Raw genomic sequence first — 26,837 nt, forward strand, 5'->3', positions numbered from 1 at the left:
CAGTTAAGGAAACAGCATTACTAGCAGAGGAAATAGCATGTGCAAAAATACAAAGAGTTGAAAGAAAATGAAGGGATCCAGGTTTTTTGATCCCTTCCACCAGGAGAGTGGCAGAGGGTGAGCTGGGAGCATCAGGGAATAGCTAGATCACAGCAGGCCTGAACTCCACACTAGGGAGGTAAGACTTGAAAACTGCAGGCATGGGATGCTACCGAAGGGTTTCAAATGGAGAAGTAATAGATCCACGTTCAAAGATAAGACTAGAGGTGGACGGACCACCGGTTTCGGGGAGGGAGGTGAGGAGTGAGGAGGCAAGGTGGGGTAGAAGTTGGGAGTGAGAAGGTGAGGTGGGATAGAAGTTGGGGGAAAGGCAGGAAGGATGGCGGGAGCCAAGGAGCCCAGTCAGGAGGATAATGGATCCCAGAGATAGTGAAGGGGCAATATAATAGTTTTTGCCCCTCATTTAGTGAACAGTAATGGATATGGGAGGTATGATATCAAGGTTTTTGGTTTGGGTAATAATGATAGCACCTTCCCTATGACAGGAAACACTGAAAGAAAAGCAAAATTATTTCAGGGAAAAGGAGTGGAGCCTGAGGTGCCTGTGAGCCGGCAAGTAGAGGTACCTAACGATGAGTTCGTTGTGCAGTCTGGAGATCAGGAGAGAACGCAGGACAGACATCCAGATTGTGAAGTTGGCAGCGGACAGTGGGTATTTGCATCATGAGACCACGTGACATTCTGCTGTACTCTGATCAGACTGAGGCATCTGACCCGCTGTATTCAGGTCCCCTCCAATAACCAGTGGAAAAGTCCACCATCTCCTTTCCAAACGTACTGTGGGCTAGGCTACTTTAAAAAAAAATCCACACACTGGGGAACAGAGCAGCTGGGCAAGGTTCGAAATTTCTAGAGGACACTGGACCGTATCAGAAACAATCCTCTTCTCAGACCACAGCCTGTTTCTGAAGGAACCTTGATGGGGCCCCACCACAAGTTTGCATGCAGGGCCCACGAGCACATCTGACACCTGCAGAAGCCATACACGTTTGGGATTGACATGTACACACTGCTATGCTTAAAATGGATAACCAACAAGGTCCTACTGTATAGCACAAGGAACTTGGCCCAGTATTATGTAACAACCTAATTGGGAAAAGAATTTGAAAAAGAATAGATACATGTATATCTGAATCACTTTGATGTACACCTGAAACTAACAGAACATTGTTAAATCAACTATACTCCAATACAAAAAAAAAAATTAAAAAAAAGAAAATGTCTCACTGCCCTGGGACTTTGCACCAAAAAGATATGAAACAAATCCCCTTGTAACGCCAATGTTCAGTGTGGCTCACACAAAAATGTGCCACAGAGCACATCCAGACAGTACTTTCAAGGCCCCTAGAGCAGTACTTTGTTTTAAATAGAAGTGGGAGTTGACACCACTATGAAGGATCCGCCGGTGGCTCCAGTTATCACAGGGCAGAAAAAGCCCAGTAATTATTTTCTCCCCAAATGGTTAATTCTCTGCAAGTTAATTCTTGGCTTTTCTAAAACAGGACCCGAAAATTAGCTCTTCACGTGCAAGACTGCAGATACCGGACCCAGCAGCAGCTTCTGGCTGGCGGTTATTCCTTATTACTACTTCTTAAGAAGTGAGGAGGGGGCAGGAAGTGGGGTTTTGACTTAGGCACCATTTAGCCAAGTGGAGAGAAAAATCTCCCTTCCGCTCTGAAACAGGATCACACAGCTATAAAATTTATTGGACGCAACTAAGACAAGGGTGTTGGGTGAAAAGAATCAAAGAAAGAACTATGGGCTGAGCTCAGAAGGGTGTAACAAAATCTGCACCTGTTGTCACTCACTTATTACCCCAGATCTCCCAGGCAGCTCAGATTTAAACCAGACAGGCCTGCGGCCCAGCCTTGCTGATGCTGGCCTTTTTTACCTATTAGCACAAAGTCAAAAACGTGTGTGAGCATGCAGGCACACGTGGGTGTGCATGGGTGCGTATGCATGTCTGCTGGAAAAGAACTGGGAGGGGGGACCTGGAAAAGAGTGAGACTTCTTCTTGTGGGGTAGAGGCAGAGGCGAGGCAGCAAACTTACCCACAAACAACTTCAGCCCAGAAAAGGTAAATTCCAGATTCCCTGATATTTGCAATTTGAGGGTTGTATTTTCAAGTCTATTTTGATTGAATCCCCAGAATTAATGGTTTTCATAAAAGGAAAGCAACAGCACCAAATGAATTGAGTTGATTGGAAAGACAGAAAGTTCCACAAGCAAAAAAATCAAGAGGAGAGACTGCTGAAGTAGAAAGTACTATTCCACTTACCCTCTGAAGAGCCCTATTTTCACACACATTTTAAATCTCTCTCTATATACTTAGGTATGTGTATTTATTATTCTTTAACCTTTAAGATTCTAAGATAGTTTAAAAAAAAAAAACCAGAATTATTGAAATTAACTTTAGCAGGGCCAACAGGAGATTCACTTTTCTAAAGGTCTACTCCAGGTCACCTATTCGGCAGGTCACCTCTTTTTAATCTCTTGCATTCAGTGCAGTCATTCATCCGATGGCCTAATGTTTTCAGTTTTCACTAAGGGGAAGAAAGTTTCCCGCTGCATGAGGTCAGTCAGGTGGTGACCAGCCACTCACTCACACGCTGGCTGAGCACTCCTGGACCAGAGGAGCCCCCTCAGCCCCAGCCAGGGGACAGCGCCCAGGAAGAGCAGCCGGGAACCTTCCCTGCTCACACTGGGAAGTAAGGGCAGTATTTTCCCCAAGTTCTAGAGGACAGAAGAGACCTAAGTGAGGGGGATACTCACCCCACCTTTCACACTCAAAAGCACCTCTAATGTTGCCAAGTGGTCCACTCAGGACTCGCCAGCACTAACAGGTGCCATCACAGACTCCAGAGGTGGGCAGTCCTCAGCTCTAGTCCCAGCCACGGGGGCAAGTTGCCTAACTCTCTGAGCCTCAGTTATCTCCCCTGAAAAAAAGCAGTAATAGCTTTGAAAGTTTAAATGAAATAATCCAGGTAAAAAAAAATTCTGTATAGGTCTTTAGCACTCAGTATATGTTCACAGTATTTCGAAAGTGCTTTGTAAGCTCAAAAGAGATGGGCAGATAGCAGTTAACAAATCTCTCGAGCACCCTTCTGATCTCTGTGTCCTTAACATCCAGTGCCATTCCCATGGACGTTTAATGACAATCTCCAACTGGGGAGTGGTGCAGGGTGGTGGCTGAGCACTTGGGTTCTGAAGGCAGGCGGATCTGAGTTTGAATTCCAGTTCTATCACTTATTAGCTGAATGACTTTGGGCAAGTCATTTAATAGTTTCTCTCTCTAAAAAGAGGAAGGTCAAATGACAGAATCTCAAACTCTCAATAAAAGTCAGATTGTGTGTATGTTCCTCACCTTCATTAATAAAGTCTCAGGCAATGAGTAAGGCTGGAAAATGATCCCTGTAGGACACATGGAATCATAAAATAACAGGGGCAGAAATTACCATCAAGTCAGGTAATATCTGGCCTGTGAGCCACTATCCCTGGGTCCATATGCCTGGAGAACATCAAGAGTGGATATTTCTTTCTCGCTTAGCTGAGACTGACTTACCAGTCATCCCCCACCCTGCTCCAGACAGCAATTTCCAATCGATAAGAACAGGCATGAGAGCTAATCTATCCGATGTTCCCAATCCAGTCCTACCTTCCCGGTGGGAGATGAGACAGCAGGAGGCCATGGAGGTTAAGTGACCTGCCAAGGGTCCCGCCTCTAGTGGGTGACGATCCTGGCCCCAGAAAGTAAACCGTCTAACTCCTCATGCAATGTTACTTCCATCTCCCGCTCTGCCTTTCCGAGTTGCTCATACATCCTCAGGGATGTGAGGGAAGCTTCTTTGACGCCCTCTTTTGCTGTCCTCCTCAGAGCTGCACGGGGGGAGAGTGCACTTAACAAATGACTGCTAAGCTAACTCCAACAAGCCCTTTCTGTGGCAGGTGAAGGATGAAGGGGAAAAAATAAAGTATCTTTTTCAAACGCTTTGATTGAAGATATACAGGTTTACAAATATTCCCAGCCAAGTCTGCTTCTCATTGGCGTGAGCAGACAGAATTCTTGCAGTCCACAGAACCTGACCTGAAACTTCAGCCACGGCAAAGTGAGTCACTTCAGCTGCTGAGGGAATGCAAGGTGACCGGCCCTCACCTCCACCGTCTCCATCTCCGTCTCCCTTGACCATGAGTAAAGCAGCAGCTATGCAGTTGGTGCCACCAGATCGGCGGTGGCCTGAGGCCATCTGTTTCTGTCTGGCAGGCAGGATCCCAGCATGCGCTGGTTCCAACTGGATTTTTGTGGGGAGGGAAGCAGAGAAGGCCCCAGCTGCTGTCACCAGACAAGGAGGCGCCTTCTCCTCACCTCCATCCTGGGCGCCCTCCATGGACCTGAGTTCCCAGCTGTCCTGTGGCTACAGACTCTCCTTGCCTGACTCAGAATACTAAACGTGCCCTCCCTCCAAAGGGAGCATTAAAAACAATTTGGTGTGTGTTTATTCATATCTGTGATAGGGAACAGAGGGTGGGGTAGAAAATTAGACTTATTCTCTTTTGCAGGTGGTACCATCTGTTGCAAGATTTTTACTTCCCTCAATTCCACAACATGCCTGGCATCCTCAAAGGTTTTGAAACAAAATAGTAATTGTAATGACAATAACCAAGCCTGTATCAGCATTGCCTGACCTGGCTTAGAGAACTGTAGGCAACTACACCCCTTTCCTCAATGTTCATCTCACCCAAAGCAACCTGGATTGCCAAAATTGTTCCCGTCCACTCATTCAACACATATTGATTGGAACTGACTACGTTCTAGACACAGGTCTAGGCAATGGGGAGCAAGCAGGCAGGGGTCCTGCCCTCATGGAGCTTAGATTACATTTGGGGGATTCCAACGACTAAACAATATATTTAGATGACTAAACAATACAAAAGGGGAAACAGTGTATTTCCAGAGAGTAGTAAGTGCGACGGGGACTTCAACGTGGAAGGTAGAAGAGTCCCAGTTGAGGGGGTCTCCCTGAGGAGATAACTTCTAAGGTGAGAATTGTGAATACACCACCACGTTTTGGTATGAAAGCATACTGTGCTGGTTTTTTGAGTCCTGAATTACTGCTATTTTTGTTGGCATGATACTGTGATTTCAGACGTTCGTCAGCAACTTTGTCCTTCTTGACTCTTCCCGTCCAACTGTGCCCTCCTTCCCCTCCTGGATACCCTAATGACAAGCACTCCCGGCCCCTCTTTGCCACTCCGCTCCCGTAACCCCTCTGCCCCCACCCATCTCCTACTGGGGAGGGGGAGGAACTGGGTCCCCAGCAGGGCCACCTACTGGATTCGTAGGGACAGGGACGAAACCACCTGCAACGGACAAAGGCAGAAGAACTGCCCGGAGGCGGTGGTTCTGAAGGCTCAGGTAGGGTGAGGGTGAGGGTGCGGGTGTGGGTGCGGGTGCGGGTGTGGGTGCGGAGCGTGATGTTAACCGCCCTCCCTGAAGAGACAGGAGCTTTACAGGGAGCCCAGGGGAGCGGGGACTGACGCCAAGAGCAGGACCAGCAGTAGCGCCCAGAGGAAGGCTTCCTACCACGTGCCTACATTTGTGTATTTGACATGTATTAAATGTCACTGTTTAAAAAAAATTAAGAATTGCAAACACGCTTAAAATATTATTCCTTGGTATTACGTAAAATAAACACTGAAAAACCAATTCCATTATTTTGCTCCAATACTACTGCAGGAGAAGGAGCCTGCTGATCTTCTGAAAAGTGAAAAGAACCGGAGGAGAAGAACTTCAGTCAAAGGGACTGGCAGACTCAAAGAAGCCCAGGCAGAAAAGAACTCGGCATCTTCTAGGAACCCGAGAGAAGCAGATGTGGGTGAAGAAAGTGAGAAAAGGAGGGATGGCGTAAGACGAGGGGAAGAATTAGGTAGAGGCCAGGGTCATGACCTCAGTGAAAACTCTCACACCAAGGTCTATAGGGAAGCGCGCACACACACAGCAGAAGGAAAGTCAGGTGTATGTTGTTTCTCATGGGAAGAGTAGCTCCAATTTCTCCACCTCAAAAAAAAAGCTGATTCCCATCCCCCTCTTCTTCTCATCATGATCCCCCAGCCAGAAAAGCCTTCCCTTCAAACAGGCCCCTAGTGTTAGGGCAGAGGGAATCTATGTATCAGGTGGGCAGGCTGGAGGCACATACCCCTCCCCCAATTCTTCAAAGTTAAAAAAAAATGTATAGAAATGTGAGAGAAATCTCCAAAGCACATGAAAATGGCCACAAAACTGTGAAATCTAACTCTGATTCTTCTGTGCCAGTTTAACAATTGCGCCATTTTTATCAAATTTAACTACCTCCTCTAAATAATCCCCGTTTCCCAGGCATTTAGTCACACTGTATCTGTACCACTGATTGAGAGCCTAATACATGCTCGACATTATGCTGCATGCTTTATATATGATAATACCTTAATTCCTCAGAATAAAGAAAGTAATATCAATCTCATTTTATGGGTGAAGAAACTGAAACTCAGAGATCTTAAAGTCACAAAACTGGTAAGTGAAAGAGTCCAAATTTGAACCTGGATCTCTTTGGTTCTAAAACCCATCTTCCTTCTAATACATCAAGAGCCCTCCAAAAAATTCTGATTCTCTTAAGACTAAAGCCACAATCAATTCTGCTGATTCCTCAAAGCCGAACTCCTTCACAACGGGTGTATTGTGAAGCCCTCCTTGAACACTCCAGCCAATAACCCAGCCTTCCTTTGACCTTGAACGGCACTGAATAGTGACTACCATTCATCTGTTCCATCCTGTGAGCACCTCCTATGTACTGGGCATTGTGCCGCATGTGATGATACAACAGGAGACAAGTTAAAGGCCCTGCCCTCAGGGAGCTTCCAGTACAGTGGGAGAGACAGGCAACAATCACATGGAAAAGTCAAATACTGCCAGGCACCATGCAAGTTAGAACTAAATTCTATCCATTTTCTTGGGGTTCTTTTCCCCTCTGTGTCTAGAATAGGCTGCACAGCTGTGAAGTGCAAGGACTCGGGCTGTTCCTGATGCAGGGAGGAGTAGGAAATGCAGTTGGAGGGACAGAGCCAGCCCAGGAAGGGTCTTCACTGCTATGCTGAGGGGCTCAAGGAATGGGGAGTCACTGAAGGGATTTCACAAGTGAGGAGCATAGTCAGACCTGCATTTTTAGGAGGATCCCCTCTGAGGAAAGTGACTTGGAAAACAGGCCACAGGAAGGAAGACCAGTGTGTAATACACCAGGTGAGTGACAGTGAGTGCCTGGAATCCACTGGGGGAATTTTTTCTTTCCATCTGACATTCTGACCTTCACACTGTCAGAGAAAGCCAAGATGCTGGATGGTGCTCACAAAACTCCCACATCTCAGGCCTGTGACAAGGTGCCACACACACACACACAAATTCAGATATGGGCAAACCACCTAGAAGAGGCTTCTGTCCCTCAGCTGTCATGTTCCTTTGCCAAACAGTTCCCAGTGATGACACCTGGTGTTCTGAGCAGTGACAAAGCTATCAGTGGGACCTTTACCCAGTATTGGACCAAGAAAAACAAACACTCTGGTACAGCCCAGCAAAGGAAGCTCTGGCAGCCTGCCCCATTGGTAGGGTTTCCTGACCTCTAAACAGATTTCCCCTCCTGTTACACAATCCTCTGGGGCCAAGAAAGGACTGGGAAATGGGCGGCAGAGTTCAGAAAGGCTGCGTGGCACAAAAGACAAACAAATCTGGGTTCAAATACTCCTTCAGTCACGGGTTCACTGTGTGACTTCGGGTAAAATACTGAACTTCTCTGAACTTTAATCTCATCAAATGCAAAACCGAGTAGTAATAACTCCTCTCCAGGGCTCTGGCAAAAATTAAAGGAGAAAACATAAATGATGAGTCAAGTCGACTACAATACCAGGCACTCGATAAGTATTAGTTATCTTTCCTTTTCCTGACTTTCCTTTCTGTATTCACCATTTATTTACCTTATGCTTATGGTAATAACTACTAGATGCAAAGCTTTGCTCAGAAACAGGTCACCTTAAATGAAAACAATTAAAAACAATAACACCAATGGAAAACTTGCCACATCCATTGTAATAAAGCAGAACTGTATGGAAATACAATCTCGATCTGCTCCTTGAGCAACCGGAATCCCTCCAATCTATCAAAAAAAAAACCCTGACTCTAGAAGATCCCCAACCGAATGATCATAAGAATCATGGGAAGCTAACAAAATTACAGATTTGAGCTTCTGTTTCCACTCAGATCTACTGAATCAGAATTCCCATCAGGTTGCCCAAGTATCTTTACTAAAAGGTTTTTTAAAAAAATTAAAAATCTCTGCAGGTGATTCTTGCCATCATGACTTACTTTCTGAGGCTAGTTTGGGGGTCAATAATCTAATCTCTCTGTCTGCTCAGACACTGACCAAATCAGACCAATCTCATAGCAAAACCTCAAAGCCAGGAACTCCTTCCAAGTCACAGACAGTGACAACATAAGACTGGGGTCCCAACGTCTCGTTTGAAAATCCACACTAATGATAAGAAGTTAACTTTGACCCCAATCCTTCTCATCATGGCAAATAGTTTTACAAACCAGTTGCAATGACTGATGTTGAGGGTGTGGGTGGCCTAGTCAAGTTTTGTCCTCAGCCCAGTAAGACCACTTAGAGGTCAGGCAGGCACTGGCCGCCTGCCTCTTTCATCTGAGTCTCCAGAAAGTGCCTGGCCTCTGTATCGCCATGATAATATGTCCCAAGTATATTTGCAACTTGATACAAAACATGTGTCTTCTTGTCAGCCCCAGTGAAGGTCAGGAAAGGAAAGAAAAGCAAGAAAAGAAGATAGAAAGACAGGGAAACAGAAAAGACAGACAGGAAGGGAGGGGACAGAAAGACAGGCAGACAGGAAATAGGGAGGGAGGGAAGAAGGGAGGGAGGGAGAAAGAGACAGAGGGAAACAGCCACAACTAAAGGGGAAAATATCCCTCCATTGGGGTTTAGGGAGGTGGGAATAGAAGCAAAGGCAACCAAAAGAAGCTCCCTTAGGAACCCAAGACTTTCAGAGATTCCAAACTGTTAATTTTTTTTAACTTTTTAGTATGTTAAGTTATAAACATGTTCAAAATTAGAAAGAATAGTTAGTGAACTCTCATGTACCTATCACCCAGCTTCAGGTAATTTCAACTCATGGCCATCCTGTTTCATCTGTACCTCACTCCAGTTCTTTTTAAAAGAATTCCAGACTTTGTATTATTTTTCTGCAAATATTTAAGCATGCATCTATAAAATGTGAGATATCTTTTTAAAAGTAATTGCAATAGTATCATAATTTAAAATAATTCCTTAATATCACCAAATGTCCATTCTGTGTTCCTACTTCTCCTACTACTTTACTTTCTTCTTTTAACAGTTGTTTTTTGAGTGAAGGTTCAAATAAGAACCATATATCAAGAGTGGTCCATATGTTTCCTAAGTCTTTTTCATTATAGTTTCTCCTCCCTCTCTCTTTTTCCCCCCTCTGCACTTTTTTGTTGTTGTTGTTGAAGGAACTAGGTCATCTAACAAGCTAGCGTTTATTTATTATTTATTCTTTGTCACAAAGAGATTTCCCTGTTCTAAGAAAAGACTTGTGAAGCTTCATTTAAAAAAAAAAAAAAAAGAAAGAAAAGAAAAAGTTAATGACTGCTGGACAAATCCCTCAAAAACAGCTTTGCTGAGCAAGTGTATGTAAAGCAATCAGAAACATGCCCTAGAATAGCACTGTTGGCACAAATACCCCAGAAAATACTCATGCCCAAAGCTCCTTGGTGGCCAGGAAGTTGGGAGCAAACTTGGGCCTCTTTGTGATCACTGGAGGCACCCATTTCTGTTGGTCTCATTAAAGAGCAAAAAGGACATTTAAAAATTCAGAAGACCTTTTCTGGACGTCAGAGACCTCCAAGCTACAGTGTTTTGATCATTCCAGGGAAGACGAATCAGACATGTACAGAGTGCACTGCTCTTAATAGACACCAGTGTACAAACACTTGGTAAAATATGCTTGGGGAAGTCCCAAGCCCTACAAGATTGAAAAATAATTTGACAAACTCAGTGAACACCGTATGCCCTGGACTCAGTCTGTCCCTTTTGTTCAAGGGTGCTGGACTCAGAGAATGGATGAGGTTCCCTCACTCCTCTCATCAGACCTCCGTAGAACATCAAAGACTGACATTCAGGGCGAGCCACAGCCTCTGCCCTTTGAGTGTTACTGGAGAGGCAGCGGACCTCTGCTTCCACAGGGGCCTGCACAGGTACACACCCACCCACCACCCACTCTGGGAAAGATGACTTCATGAACCAGGCCTGGTCAAAGGGGCAGTCTCTTTTCATGTCATCACCTCTCTCCACTCCACCCTTGGAACTGCTCATAATTCCCACTGGACATAGGTCTGGCCACTCAAAATCAGGTTCAGGAGACATTTTTCTGATGCTCACAGTATCTGAAGTCAGGACATCCGGAGAGAAAAACAGCTGTGCATGTACGATATTCCTTCATTTTCATTCCTAGGGTGAGGTATAATTCTGCTTTGTGAAGAGCCCAAAGCTGTTTCTTATATTTTAATTTATATTTCATAAATTTAGTACTCAGTGATGATTTAACTAGTGAACAAGCCAAGATGCTTTCTTGATGAGTATGGTCACATAATAAAGACTCTCAGAAATCACTACACATTATCCCACTCCAAATTAAACTTCAGAGGATTCTGTACTAATATGCTTACAAGTAGGAAAACCAACCTAGCAACAGCTTGGCAACATTTATTGTAGAGTTCCCGTCCCTCAGTCTGCAAAATTGGCTTCGAAAATATGTTGTGTACTCACAGGGAAGGATTACTATGTTGAAAAAAAGAAATCCATGGACACATAATTTGCATTTGCTATTTTCGAAGTCCACGTGGATAATTCATCTTTGCTGATGGCAGACACTCCCAGGCAAACCTCCATACTGTGCTCAACTCTGGACCCAACTTCATAAATGAGGAGTGCATCAAGGTTTCCTTTTCCCCTCCAAGGGCCTTTCAGAACTGAGCCATGGCGAAGGAGCTCACTTCCCCATTTAGAAATAACTCTTCCAAGGCCACAGTAAGTCTGCCCACTCGACTCCAGTCTCACAGCTTTCCAAAGGTCACCAATGTTCTCAGAGTAATATTCAGCACCAATTCTCTGGCTTTCCAAGTGACTCTCCTGGGACATGAAAAGAGCGTGTCCAAGCCCCACTCTTCACACCTCATTTAAATCAACATTGCTTCTTGCCCAGCCCACAGTGAAGAAGTCAGTGGGGACAAGTTATCTGCTTGGTTGTCAATATCTGTACAGATGCAATTAGCATGATATTTAGCAGATCTTTATTTGTACCCAAGACACAAACGCTTAACCTGTGTCACTGTCATGGGTATTCTGTAAACAGCTTGACATGATTAGGGAGACACGTATGTATACTCATTAACAGAATGACTTGGTTTATACTACTACTTTTGTTCAGGCTCTTCAACAGCTTCTTAATTGGTCTTCTCTGCCTCTAGCTTCCCTTGCTCCAATCTGCTTTTCACAATGGTGCCAGAGGGTTGTCTAAAAAGCCAACATAACTGTATAATTTCCAACTTAAAAACCTCTGATCGTTTCTTGTCACTTAAAATATTTTAAAAAACAAACAAAAATGCCAGAACAAAACAAAACAACTTTGACATGCACTGAGGATACCTACAATCTGGCTGTCTCTCTTCCTAGCCTTCTCTATATACCATTATCCCCAAAGCTTATTTTCTAAAGCCAAATATCTTACCATTCCCTTTATTGTAGCATGGTAGGCCTCTATAAACTTCCATACCTTTCTACATAATGTTACTCACAAACCATGGCCTGTGGGCCAGATCCAGCCCACAACCTGTTTTTGTAAACCAAATTTGATTAGAACACAGTCACGCCCATTCACTTACACATTGTCTCTGACTGCTTTTTCACGAAAAAGCTGAATAGTTGTGACAGATACCATGTAGAAGCAAAGGCAAGAATATTTAATATCTAGCTCTTTACAGAAAAAGGTTGCCAATCCCTGGTCTAGAATTTTGGCCTCCCACTCACTCCCTGCCCCAGCTCCTCCCTTGGGAAAATTCTATGCATCTTCAGGAGGTTTATACTAAATATGTTTATCCCTATCTCTGAGGACCAGGACATCTTACTCTCTCTGAAGAATGTTCTAATGTTTAAGCTATTTCCCGTGGCATAAGAAAATTCTTATTTTGTTTACAGTGGCCATGTCCCCACCTCCAACTGATCAGTCTTGATGGTCTAAGCCAGTGCTGTCCATTACACTGCAGTGATGGAGATGCTCTATACATGCACCGTACAATAATGCAGCCACTTTCCACACATGGCGACTGAGCACCTGAAATGTGGTCAGTGAGACTGAGAAACTGAATTTTTAATTTTATTTCATTTTAACTGATCTAAATTAAAATAGCCACTATAACTCAACAATTAAAGAGACAACCCATTTGGAAAAAAAGGGCAAGAGATCAGAATAGCCATTTCTCCAAAGAAGATACACAAATAGCTAGCAAGCACATGAAAAGATGCTCAACATCAGTAGTTGTTACGTAAATGCAAATCAAAACCACAATGAGATACCACTTCACATTTGCTAGGATGGGTAGAATCAACAAATGGAAAACAAGTGCTGGTGAGAATGTGGAGAAACTGATTCATTTCCATCAGGATCTATAAAATGCTGCAGCTGCTTTGGAGACAGTCTGGTATTTCTTCAAAGGGTTAAACACAGAGTTACCATATAATCCAGTAACTGCACTCCTAGGAATATGCCCAAGAGAACTGAAAATACGTTCACACAAAAACTTGTATATGAATGTTCATAGCAGTATTTATAATAACAACTAAAAAGCGGAAACAACCTAAATGTCCATCAACAAATGAACGGATAAACAAATGTGGTATATCCATGTAGCTGACTATTAACAAGTCATAAAAAGGAACTGATTTTTAAAAAGTACTGATACATGTTACAACTTAACTGAACCTTGAAAAACTTACGCTAACTGAAAGACCCCAGACACAAAGTGCCACATACTGTATAATTCCATTTATATGAAATGTCCAGAACAGACAAATCCATACGGACAGAAAGTAGATTAGTGCTGCCAGGGGCTGGGGGTAGGGGTAATGAGGAGTGACTACTAATGGATATTGGATTTCTTTTGGGGATGATGAAAATGTTCTAGAATTAGATAGTGGTGATGGCTGCATGATCTTGTGAATATATTAGAAACCACCAAAATGTACACTTAATATGATAAATATTATGGAATATGAATTATATTTCAGTAAAAAAAAAATTTAAATAGTCATAGCTGGCTATCAGATTAGATTATGTAGACCTAAGTGAACCATGACAATCTTGTTCTCCCTTTCCCTGTCTCCCTTGTAGCTACAAGTGGCCATGCAACCTAATCCACCCAATGATACCTAAGCAGAAGTCCAGTGGGAGTGTAAAAAGTTCTTACGCTTCTCATTAAAAAAAAAAGAAGAAGAAGAAGAGGAAGAAGAAAAAGAAAAAAGGAGATACAGCTTTCTCCATTTCTTCCCCATTCTTCTAGCATTAAAGGTAGATGTAACGTCTAGAGCTACAGCAATTATCTTGCAACCATGAGGTAATTAGCATGAAGGAAAAGTCTACAGAACTAAAGATACGCTGGCTTTGACAAGGTCAAACCCCCTTTGGACTTTTATTTAGGAGTGCAGGAGTAGGAAATCAAGTCTACTTGTTTAAACCACTGTAAAATGGGTATATTGTTAAACGAGTTAATAATATACAATAAGGCATCCAAAAAAGTTCCTAGCACTTGTTAAATACTCCGTAAGTGTTAGGTATTATTATTGTCATTATAAGTCAGTGTTTCTCAACCTTTTTTTCACCATCAACCCCACTAAAGAGACTTTTTAGACATTCCTTTCCTTATCCCTGCCCCCATGAAATTTCAATACCTGTATATCTGTTTACATTGTTAGGTAGGGACGAGCTTTAGAAAGCCACAAACCATTGTAATATCTAAGATTCTTTCATCCTCCAGAAAACAATGTTTGCACTCTTGCAAATATATTCCTGATCCATGTTTCTTGCCCACTGCAACCCACTGATCTAAATAAAAGCTTCTTAGTATTGTCATGAAGCTGAATGCATTCCTAACTGATTCATCCTCCTCCACTGCAACCAATGGATTTAAATAAGAGCTGACATGATTGTATAGACCCCACCCCACTGGCCACAACAGATTCCCCTGGGACTAGATCCTTGACTAAAGCTGAGACCTTTATAACATACCACTCCCATGGGTATAGTTGATTCAATAAAGGGGGTGGACCTGACCCATATGAAAATAATCAAAATTCTTCCCAGGATTTTGGAATTTGCTGTTCTCCATTGTAGAAGCTATGGTACATGAGCCTGAGGACTCCCTGTAGAGAGGTAGGGGACCCTGAGCAACAGGAATGAAGGCAGCATTTACAAATAAGAGACAAGGCTGGTGATATGGAGATGAATAAAACATAGCATGGACCTAAAGGAGGTCCCAGTCTAGTACAGGAAGTAATTGCAACACAATGTGCTAAGTGCTGGGAATAGCCTTGGGCTATAGGTGCTCAGAGGAGAAGCACTGGGGGTGGGGGGGGGCAGCAGAGGCTTCCTGGGGATGGAACACTAGAACTGAGCCTATGGCCACATCACAAGAAATGACATATGACGGTCTGTCCACAGTCAAGCCAGCTCTGCTGTGGCTGCTAATTCACACACCTCAGTAAGGCAGAGAGCACAGTATTAGCCAACAATCATAATTTGAAGGGCAGTACCAACATATTTATTAATAGCCCTTATGGATGTCTTCCTTTTTCTGACAGTAGGGAATCTGAAATACATAAAAATACAATGAACAAAAAAAGCAACTATAAGCTCAAAACACAGTTGTATCTGTTTTATATAGAAAAACAACTTCACTGAGGTATACTGCTCACATTTTACTATAGCTTCTTCCAGCCTTTTCCAAGTCCCAGTCAACAGCACTGAAATATTTTCTCTTTTGAGGCTCTCCCAAACCTTTTGGTGTAGCATTAACCTCACTCCCATTATATGATGAGGAAACACGGGCTTGGGGAACTTAGAAGAGCTGAGGCTCGCTCAGTTAGCAGGTGGAGCAGATAGTATTCTGTGCCAGACTCTCCGACTCCAAAGCACAGCCTCCATCACCACCTGACTCTTCCACAAATATCTGACCACAAGAAGCAAGCAATCAGAAGGAATGCCCCCATGTGCTAGACATCTTCCATCTGCCTCTCCAGATTCACTCTCCTTCTCCTTCTCCACCCTGCTTTCTGACCCAGGATACTGATGGTGTGGATCACACCAAAAGGTTCTCTGCCCTCTGGCCTGGGTTTGGCCAATGCGGGAGACCCTGAGGGGTATCAGCAGGCAAGAGGGAAGAGTGGCCTGGCTGTGGCTCTTTACCAAAGGTCACACTGCTGAGCCTCTCCGTACACAAGCTCTCCAGGACCTGGTAACACAGCCGCCCCTTGCCCTTGCCACCAGCTCCACTTTTGGTAGCCCAGAGGTCTTGCACACTCTCCCTTGTGGTTACCCCACACTTGCCCACTCTTCTCAAATTACCCCACTGGAGTGTGCCACCTGCTTCTTGCAGGGACTCTGGCTGATACACTGACAAAACAGAATGGACACACGTGTTCCAGTGAGGACTGGACAAATACCAGTGGAACCTTCTCCCACCTTCTCACTGTTCTCATAATGGCAGTTTCCAGAGAGGAAAAACAAAGAACAGCTATGATTATGTGAAGATGGAGGTTAAGTGTACTCACCATCTCGTTCCTCATAATCTTGCCTGATCTATATACCCTGAATGGACATAAGATGTTTCCAGTTAAGCAGAGCCTGGATGAAGCACTATTTGTGGTGAAGATCTGGGACTTTAAAAAAGCTTTTGTCCAAGACTGAGTAGTATGCCAGGTCACTATTAATCAACCTTTCCTTCCCCCCAACCCCGTCCTCTTCCTGGCCCTTCAAAAGCTGACTCTCCTGCACCAACAGAAGAGATCAAATTAAGTTTAGCATAAGGAAGGTTAAGAGCTGTCAATTCCAAGTTCCATTTCCCCTTAACTAGTAAAAACAAGAGTCAAAATAGTCATGTTAGAAGAAAAATTCCAACATGCTTTGATAGAGTTACCTTCATAATTTCCCATTTTTCGATGAATTTCTGTAAGGGATACATACTAAAGCCGGGGTCCCCAACCCCTGGGCCACAGACCACTATCGGTCTGTGGTCTGTTAGGAACCGGGCTGCACAGCAGGAGGGGAGCGGCGGGCGAGCGAGCAAAGCTTCATCTGTATTTACAGCCGTTCCCCATCCCTCACATTGCCGCCTGAGCTCCACCTCCTGTCAGCATTATGGTGAGTTGTATAATTATTTCATTATATATTACAATGCAATAATAATAGAAATAAGGTGCACAATAAATGTAATGTGCTTGAATCGTCCCGAAACCATCCCCCGCCCTCTGGTCCGTGGAATAACTGTCTTCCACAAAACCAGTTGCTGGTGCCAAAAAAGGCGGGGGACCGCTGTACTAAAGGATCAACGAATTTCTAGAGGGAGAAAAACATCAAAAAAGTGACCTGGGACCACACTTAAACTGACCTTTGCCTCATGACTTTATCTCAAAACCCTAAAGTAAAAATCTTTTGCAAAAAACGCTCCAGACTATAAATGGAAACCTTTCTACATTTTTTCCCCTAAGAGGCTAAGTTTGCTAGATCCCAATAAAATTACAAATATCAGTTTGTTCTTAAAGATGAAAAAAGATAAGTGCTTGTTTGTGCTGTTTAATCAATAGGCATGAACGATGGCGTTGATAACATAGCATTTTCAGTTACCTTTCAAGGCTGGCTTCTTCTTTATTTGCTAAATAAATCCTGCTCAGCTTTATCTCCCTACTTGCTCATCCTCCTTTTCTCTCCTCAAACAAATGCAATCAAATAATCAGTCACTTAGGCCCACTGATTTTACGTCCCAGATACACTGACTGTATCCCTTTCACTCTGTCACTAAGGAGCTCATGACCTCTTGATGTCTCAGTTGGACAGAGCAGGGCTTCTCGATTTTGTCACTGCTGACATCTGGGGATGGATAATTCTTTGTTGTGGAGGATGTCTTGTTAGTGTAGGATGTTTAGAGGCACCTCTAGCCTCTACTCCCAAGATGCCAACACCATACCCCCTCTTTATGTCTCCAGACTTTGCCAAGTGTCCCCTGAGAAGCAAAATCACGCAGGCTGAGAACCACGGAATTAGAGAATAGCCTCCTATCAGGTCCACCTCCATCTACTCTTCGCCCTTTGGAATTTATCCACCTTACAAGGCACAACCATGTCATTCCTCCCATTTACCCTAGGTTGAAAGCCAAACTCCTTAGCAAAAAATACAAAAAAGACCCTTGATTGGGCCCCCGCAGGCTTCTCTGGCCTTAGCCATCCCTTTAGTCCCCTACCACCTGTGTGCTTCAGGTGGATGGGAATTATGCCAATATCCCACATAGTTTTCACACCTCCAGGCATTTCTACTCACTGCCACTCCTTCCTCCCATCCACACTAAACCGTCCTTTTTCTCACTTCCCACCTAGAGAAATTCCCAATCTCCCTCTACAGAAGGGGTTGCAAACCCAAGTGCATTCAAGGTCAGGATGGTAACATAAATGAGTAAAGCTGAGGGGACCGCAGAGCACTCACCTACACTTAAAGGCAGCCCCTGCCTGTCACCTCCTCCAGCTCTAGGACACTGTTCCATACAAAGAATGAATGGCCCAGTGTTGCCAAATCTGAGAAGCCGGAGGTCTGGATTTTTATATTCAGTACCTGAATTACTTTTTTAAATAAATAAACAAACACGGAGTAGCTGAAACAAGACACGTCTACAGGCAGAACCTGTTGACTACCACTTGCTATTTATACTCTAAGGATCTCTAAGCATTTATCACTGCACCCTGAGAGTGTTTACATTCCTGTTTCCTCTATAAGCATGACAATATCTTAAGGTCTGAAGGTCAGGTCCCTGTGTCTTTCATCGGTTCTTTCATTTATTTATTCATTTGTTTTAATTCACATATCATTTTTCTTCTTTCTTCCATCTACTCACCCATTCATCCATCCAACTCACCAATAAATAGAATTACGTTCCTGTAAGCACTTTGTTAAGAAGGCAAAAGTAGAAAGACACGGTCCCTGCCCTCAAAGTGTTCCTAGTCCAGTGAGAAGAGACACAGGCAAACAATTATAATACACACACTCATATTACAAAGGAATAATGTACTCAAAGCACTGGCACACAGACAATAGAAAAAGCACTTAAATCTCCCTGGGGGAGTCAAGTTGGCTTCAGATAAGATTTGAACAAAGGGTAGAAATCTGCCAGCTTGATAAGTGAGAGAGAGAGAGAGAGCGCTCCAGGCCACGGGAACAATCTTCGCAGTGGTGTGGAGGTAGGAGAGAGATGGCACATTTGAGGAAACACAATAATGCAGTTCTGGTTTAAAACAGGGAGTAAAAAGGGGTGAAATTTCACAGCACGTCATTCTTAATCATGCAGTATTTAGTGCAGTTCTTGGCACCTAAAAAATACTCAAAAAGTGTTTGTTTAATTCATTCATGCATTCAAAATTGGGCAGGAAGAAATGCTGACCAAGCACGGCTTAACAATAATTAAGCCGTTCCTTCAATGGGACAGCTATGCTAAAGGAATACATTATAGGAGCTGATTGAAGAAATGTTACCTGAGCTAATATAATAATTACTCAATTAATACAATAATAATAGTAATAAGTGACATTTACTGAGTGCTTATTATAGGCCAGTACTTGACTAAGGGTTTCACAGACATTATCTAATTCAGTGGACATAAGGATACTATGCAGTATTATTATTCCCATTTTACAGACTAAAAAATAGGCTCAGAGAAAGGAGGTGGGGCTCAAACCCAGTAATGTCTGAATCCAAAGTTCAAGCTCTCGCTCACCACAGTTACATTTTTTTGGTGGAAAAATCCCCGAGGGTTTCTTGCAAAGGCTTTTGGTTGTGTTTGAACTCAGAGCATCAGAGTACCAAGGAACAAGCTTGCTCTCTTGTGGGTGACTAAAATTTGTCCAAAATAAAATCTACCCTCTAAAGTAAGCAGAGAACTGACCACCAACTAGGTATTGCCACATGGTCATAATGCAGTTGCCAGCAGCTCTCCATTAAAACAAAACAAAATAAAACTCTCTAGAAAATGCCATGGAAAGGGGAGGCAGGCAGAACCTCCTTCCAGAGCCAGCCCAGGCCAGGCCTGTCTGCTGGGGACAGCTGGGCGAAGGCTGCCAGAAGATGCAGACGACCTACAGAGAACCCATCCAAAAACGGGACTCAGAGACAGCAGGCAACAGGCTCCCTGTCACAGGGGTCAATTTTGTTTACTTTCAGACACCTGGACTCCCTTATATATCATATTTGTAAATGACATTAAAGCATCTTCAGTGTGAACACTGAACTTTCACAATTTGTACTGAACTTCTCTGTGATTCAGCTGATTTTATGGATGAAGAAAATGTATCTAAAACAAGGAGCTAAAAATCTGCAAGGGAAAGATGTGTTTTCAAATACCCCCTGAGTACTTATCAAGCACCATTTTATATCAAGATGATATTGTAACCAAAAACATATAAATTTATCAACTTACTAGAAGAGGTCTGCTATAAGCAAATCTAGGCAATTCTAGTTGATTACTTCCACTTCTTACACACTTTCCATTTATTTATTTATTTATTTATTTTCCACAGGACTGTTCTCTTTTTTTTTCCAACTTATTGAGGAATAATTGACAAATATAATTGTGTATATATTAAAGTATACAACATGATTATTTGACATACATATACACTGTGGAATGAGTACCAAGATCACATACTTGTTACTTACATCTCCTATAATATAGATGAGCAATTCATTATATTGTACTGATGAAGAATACACATTCTGCAATTAACATTGCCTGGGTTCAAATTGCTACTCTGCCACTTGCTACTGTGTGATCTGGACAAATTACAAGTTTTCTCCAAGTCTCAGTTTTCATCATCTGTAAAATGGGTATAATAATGGAGCCTTAGCTATATTGCTTCCAAAGCTACCTCAATGACCGAATTAAGGTTGTAGAAGAGGGAAAAGAAGAAGGCACATTGAAAACTATTTAGAAAGTAACACAAACAAGACATGGAGATGGACTTCTGAATACGACATTGGTCAGAAAGGCAGGTGTCAAGACTGAAGCCAGGTTTCAGCCTGGACCTCTGAGAAAAGATGGCAAGTCATTAGGATGAAGTAGGCAGGAAAGGGGCAGGTTGGTGGGGAATGTGAACCTGGGATCTTCTGGTAGGAGACAACTGTGGAAAGCTATGTAGTTATGTCCAATACACACTACTATATATAAAACAGATAACTAGCAAGGACAGTCTGTATAGCACAGGGAACTCTACTCAATATTCTGTAATAACCTATATGGGAAGAAAATCTGAAAAGGAATGGATATATATAGATATATATATATATCTCCATATATATATATATATATATATATATATATATATAACTGATTCACTTTGCTATACACCTGAAACTAACACAACTTTGTAAATCAACTGTACTCCAATAAAAATTTTCAAAAAAAGCTATGTAGCTATGTCCAGCGGCTACTTATATTTTGAAGAAAAGTGCTGGAAATACAGATTTGGAAGTCACTGGCTTATAAATTAAATCAAGAAAACCAAGCCATGTACACTGAGTTACCCCAGAAAGAATATTTCGGCAGAAGTTGCAAACCAGTGGCCCATGGACCACAACTGGAACACAGACTTGTTTTGTTTGGCCCCCACAGAGTTCTAAAAAAAGTTTCAGCCAACGTATAAAACTCTTAAGATTGCAAATTTTTTTTTAAAATCTGGATTTCTGGTTTGTCTTGAAAGACCAAAAGGCTTTGCAATACGGGGCCAGCATCCCCTCTCTTGAGATCATTTCAGGAAGCCTCCTTGAGACCAGGCTCCTGCTACACGGTTCACCATGGCTGTCCCCACTCACATGGTGCCAGCATGTGCAATTATCTCAGCCTGCACCTCTTATCTGCTACCTCCAGGGATCCTACAGGAATGCTAGTTTGTGTCTTCTGCTGTACAACCCCTGGCAGAATAAAAAGAGCAAAGAACTAAGGTCAGGAGCCTCTGAAAACTAACGTAAAGAGACTCTAGAAGAGGAACCTGTGAATGAGACCCGGACAGAAGTGTCAGAAAGGTGTAAGCACGTGTGTTATCATCAAGTTCAAGGGAATAGAAGGGTCAGGGATTTATCCTTGACTACTCTTTGCCTGAAACCTCCCCTCCCCCACACCAGCAAGTCTTTTCAGCACCAACTTCAAACTAGATCCTCAATCTAAACACTTTCCATCATCTTTATGACTGGTCGAAAGCGCAGTCATTTCTCACTTGGATTATTGCAATTGCCTCTTGCCTGTTTCTACTCTTATCTCCCAACAATCCGTTCTCCACACAGCAGCTAGAAAGAGCTCATTAAAATGTAAATCACATCATGTCACTCGTTTGCCAAAAACTATGCAGTGGCCTCCCAGTACATCTGGAAAAAATCCAAACTCCGAAGCACACTCTATAAGGTCCTACAAGGAGTGGTCCTTTTCCACCTCTGTTGGCCAGAACTCCAACAACTAGCTCCTTGCTCACTGTGTCACACTGGCCTCCTTGCTGTGCTCTTCAAACAGGTCAAGTGTACATCCCAGCTTGGGAGTCCTTGCCCTTCCTCCTCTTTCTGGAGCTCACTTTTTCTCCTTAGTCCCTCTCAGTTCAAGGTCACCTTCTTAGAGAATACTCACTAACCTTCTCCATGCCATTCCTCATTTGACAACCCTTCTACCATCTCCCTGTTGCATTTTCTTCCAAGCACTTGTCATTGAGGTGAATTATTTTTATTTGGTTACTTGGCTATTTCTGTCTCCCCCACTATAATAGGCTCCATGTGACCAAGGTTTTTGTCTACCTGTTTATAATGCCTCACACAGAGAAGGTCTCAAGAAGTAAGTTTTAAATGAATGAGTGAATGAATTGGAATAAATGCATGAACATATGATATTACGGAAGTTAAGGGATTATAGAGAATGAGTATTAAACACAGAAAGCAGAGCCTGAGCAAGAGGTTTAAGTACCGATACTACAACAGGAAGTGCAATCTCAGGGAGCAGGAGGGAAGGGTAAACAAAGGGAGTGAAACAGATAAGGAGGAGAGGCAAGATGAATTTGCATTAGCAAGCTGGCCCCACTAAAAGAGAGTGATTCTCCATCCCATAGTACCATCCCCCAACCTCCACACTCCAATCCCCCGAGCCATATAAACTGTCTCAGAATGTCCACGATGGGGAGAGAGGGAGCATCAGTTCCCCTACACATCCAGGTTGTGTATGTGTGGGTACAGAGGGAGATTCAGAGGTGGCATCAACAGGGAAGCCCCATGGTTCAGGATGGACAGGTGAGGCACTGTCAGTTTATACCTGTGGGATGTCTTTCAGAGCCCACGCACACCTGGGTGCTGCATCGGCAGCTGAAACAAGAAACAATGCAACTTTTCTTTACCATCCTCCTGGGAGGACCTGATATGGGCCTAAGAGGTGCCTGATACACAGTAACATAAGAACCAAGAATACCCACTGCCTGTAACAACAGCAGCAACAGTGCACTGGGGAGAGTAGAAATCATATTATAGTGGATGAAGGAGCGACTGGGAGGAAAGGAAGCAGCACAGCAAGAGTCGGCTTCTCTTAGAGCTCCTTGGAGAATCGCTGATTCCAGGGCTGGGCAAGGAAAGTACTAAGTGACAGTCTATAGTGCCCGAAAGTAAACATGTGCTCAACCAAAGATGGGGACAAGTCTAAAGGACACAGAAGCCAACATGAAGGGGTTCCCAATGGTTAAGTCGATGACTATTTGGGCAACAAAATAATGATAATAATGGATTATAACCAATAGAATAAAATAAGAATTCAAAAGTACATACTGATATTAATAAATAATTAAAAGAATAAATAAATGGGAGACAAGGGGAAAGCCACCTAAGGAGAGTTCCAGTTAATAAATACAGAAGGAATAATAAACATAGAAAAACGCCTGGCAAAACCACAGGAATAATTGTCTCAAGCAAGAATTAATAATAGATGCCAAAATTAGTGGGCAAAGGTATGATAGGAAACATGATATTTACACAGTCTCAGAGTTATCTCCCCACAAGGTAATGTTAATTACCAAGGGGGAAATAGTAACTTTATAGTGGAAAACTTGGAAGACACAACCTTAGCCAAGTGACATCACAAGTTAACCTCACCAGTGATGGGACAAATTGATAACGCGTGCCTCCTGATACGGTGCACTGTGAACAGCACATAATTTCTGTGGTTTTCCTGCCAAAAATGCATAACCTGAATGTAATCCTGAGGAAACATCAGATAAATTGCGGAACATGACACAAAACAACTGGCTGGATGCTTCGAAAATGTCATGGTCATAAAAGACTAGACTGAGGAACTGTCCCAAATTAAAGGAGACAAAGAAGATCTGACAACTATATGCATTGTGATCCTAGATTAGGTTCTGGTCCAGAAAAAGAGACATCAGTGGGACAACAGGCAAAACTAGAATAAATTCTATACATCAGATAACAGTATTGTATGAATGTTAATTACCTGATTTTGACAATCGTACAATGACTATGAAAGATGCTGGTGGGAGAGAGAGGAGGGAAATGTGACGGGGAGAGATACACAGAAGCTTCTAATAGTACCTGAAAAGAGTGTCACTTTTTCAGTAGGTAATAGGTACATGGATGTCCATTATAATATTCTTTATACCTTACATATGCATTATATTATTCTGCATGTATAAACATGCCATAATACTTTTTTAAATAGGGAAAAATTTTAAGTACAATGAAAGCATAGCAAATGTCATTGTGTTCTTTTAGGTTCTGTTGCCTAAGGCTCAGAGCCTGAGCCCTGTTCTCTCTTGGTTAAAAAAAAAAAACAAAAAAAAAAGGATGAAGTTTTAGGAAGTTATAAAAGGCATCCTTACACTTAAGACTTTCTCCTTGATGTAATCCAGTGGTTTATAAAACAGCTGAAAAGGGGCGTGTCACTTCTTAACTCTGTGAATCAGTGTTCTTTAACCCCTATCCTTCCACCACTTTAAGTCATCTTATGTATCCCTTGAGGTCCCCACATGTGCTCCCAGGGATGTGTGCCCCATATGCTGAGTGGAAGGAGAATAGTGTTGGTGTAAGAAATAGTTTTGGTGTAGGTTCAAATCCCTACTCCTCCACTTAATTACTAGTGTGAGGTGGGACAGGGAAGTGACTCCATTTCCCTGAGTATCTCCAAATCTGTAAATGAGAGAACACTTTGAAGTTGTTATAAGGTTGACCTGGAAGAATAGAAGATAAATAAAAACCAAGTAACTGTGCCTGGTACATACACACAGATACTCACATCCGAGCCATATTCATCATTATTCTTGCTACCTTTGTTTTTAAGGAAACTGAGACTGAGAAAGCAAGCCTACCTCTGCCTTGAATCTCTAGAAATAAAATGAGATTGCAAAAGAGCGTGACACACAACACCTCTGCACTCGTGGCCACATATCTACCACTTCTAATCTGAGTGGCTTCACCCCAATATTGGGACATCGTCCTAACGTGGGGAGCTGGTGTAGTGGGCATGGCAAAGGTTATGCAGTCACACCTGGGCTCCCATGTGATCTTGGGCAAATGACCTAACCCTCAAAGCTTCAGGGATTTCCTGTCTCAAATGGGGAGACCACCACCCTCTCATAGGATTCTGATTAGAATGTACCCTGCACGGATGTATATTGCATAAAACAGTGCCTGACGCATCATAGATAATGCACACATCTTAGTCCCTCCCTTTGGCAGGAATATTAAAAGAAAGTAAGCTCCAAAGAGGGGCCATGGAAACCAAGGAGGAAAAAGTACTGGAGGAAGGAGAAAGACAATCCACAAACTGGGCAATCCAGACTCATTGTAATCCTGGTTAGACCCTAAATTTCCTTCACCTTGAAGAGCTTCAGTTTCCTCCACTGTAAAAGAGAAACACTACGGTCTCCTTTGCAGGCTTGTGAGGGTTGATGGAGGTATGGAAGTATGTTCCGTGGGGCCAGGGACCCGCTGGGAGACGAATGCGCACAAGCTGGAGCTAAAGGAAGTTGCGTGGAGACTCCCTCATCCTCTTAATGCCTCTTGCTCCCTTTTTCGAGAGCCTGAACCATCGCTGAGAGTTCAAGGCTCAGGGTCTGGAAGCAGTTATCCCTTCAATCCTTCTCTGCCTAAACCATCCACGGTCCTGGCTCCTGGCTCCTCACAGAGGAAAAAAAAAGTCCCCCCAAGGCCAAGTGAAGCATCGCGGTACTTTCTAAAACCCACACTCCTACTCCCAAGCCACACCACAACTTCTGCCCGTGTTTGTTTGAATTCTACTTTCTAAAACCTTTATTTAATCTTCCTAAGCAACCCAGAAAAAAAAAAGACCTAACTCTATGTCTGTGTTAGATTTTAGACACTTCCTAAAGGACGGATTTAAATGTCATACTCTTGACTTTGGAGGAAAATCTGAGGATAAAAGAAGGATTAGGAATTGTGGGATGGGGGAGGATGGAGATTTGAAGACAAAATCAGGTTAAGGTTACAAGGATAAAGTTAAAGAAGAAAACAAAAGCCCGGTTAAGGCTGCCGTGGTTAAAGTTACAAATAAAGTCAAACACTTCATAGATCTCTAGTTCGCGAACCCGAGAGAGCTCTGGGGCAGCTCTCGTGTGAGCTTGAACAACAGGCTAATTTTCAAGCAGGAATCAAAGGGGTTGGGCCCCAGGACAAATAGATTGAAAGCCCAAGCATAAGCCCGGTTTCAGGGAGTTAAAAGGAATGCAGACTGCCCCAAAACACACAAGCCGTTTGTTTTTTCTGCCACCTTTCCAACGGTCATGTCTAGAGTGAGGATAAACAGTTCTGGGGGAAAAAAAATGATGTGAAGTACAGACTTTAAGAAAATAAAACACTAGAAGAACGTTTCTTAAAGAGTTATATGTGTGCCTGCATATACATATATATATAGAGAGAGAGTGAGAGAGAGAAAGAACAAGAGAGAGAGAAAGAAAGAATAAATATTGATATATACATATATATGCATGCACATGTGGATGCCAAACTTACCCAAACTTCTGTATGTTTCCAGGTGTGAATAACAAAGGCCGAAACCAGCTTTTAAGATGCAGCAGGTATTTTTTTTTTTTTAGCAAAACCAAAATTTTTTTACAAAGGCATTCCATAAATAGTGAAGGGTGTCTGAGCAACATTTCAGGTTTATTTAATAAGATTAAACTGCATGCTTTTGGTTATTATTAATAGCATATTTTATTCTAGGTTGCTTAAAAATGTATTTGGAAAGTCCCAGATAGAGGAGCTGAGAAAATGAGAAGAGAGAGCTTCCTTTTATGGCAGCCCCACCGGGTGCGAGGAATGGTGCTACGTGCTGTTCACGTGCTGTCCAATTTTACCTGCCCAAC

At 42.9% G+C, this 26,837-nt stretch overlaps 1 protein-coding gene across 5 annotated transcripts in view; it reads right to left on the reverse strand.

Annotated features, from left to right (window-relative positions):
• Positions 1-26,837, reverse strand: part of FGGY (FGGY carbohydrate kinase domain containing) — a 412,972-nt gene that overhangs the window by 288,752 nt on the left and 97,383 nt on the right. Inside the window, exon 1 of one of the 5 annotated variants that reach the window (XM_061186514.1) lies at positions 17,920-17,953. The exons of the other annotated variants lie outside the window; for them this stretch is intronic. The gene's annotated coding sequence lies outside the window, so the exon portion shown is untranslated. Of the gene's footprint in view, positions 1-17,919; positions 17,954-26,837 lie in introns of those variants that run through there. 5 annotated transcript variants of the gene reach the window in all.

Source organism: Eubalaena glacialis, chromosome 3, assembly GCF_028564815.1.
Source record: "Eubalaena glacialis isolate mEubGla1 chromosome 3, mEubGla1.1.hap2.+ XY, whole genome shotgun sequence".
NCBI classification, from domain to species: domain Eukaryota; kingdom Metazoa; phylum Chordata; class Mammalia; order Artiodactyla; family Balaenidae; genus Eubalaena; species Eubalaena glacialis.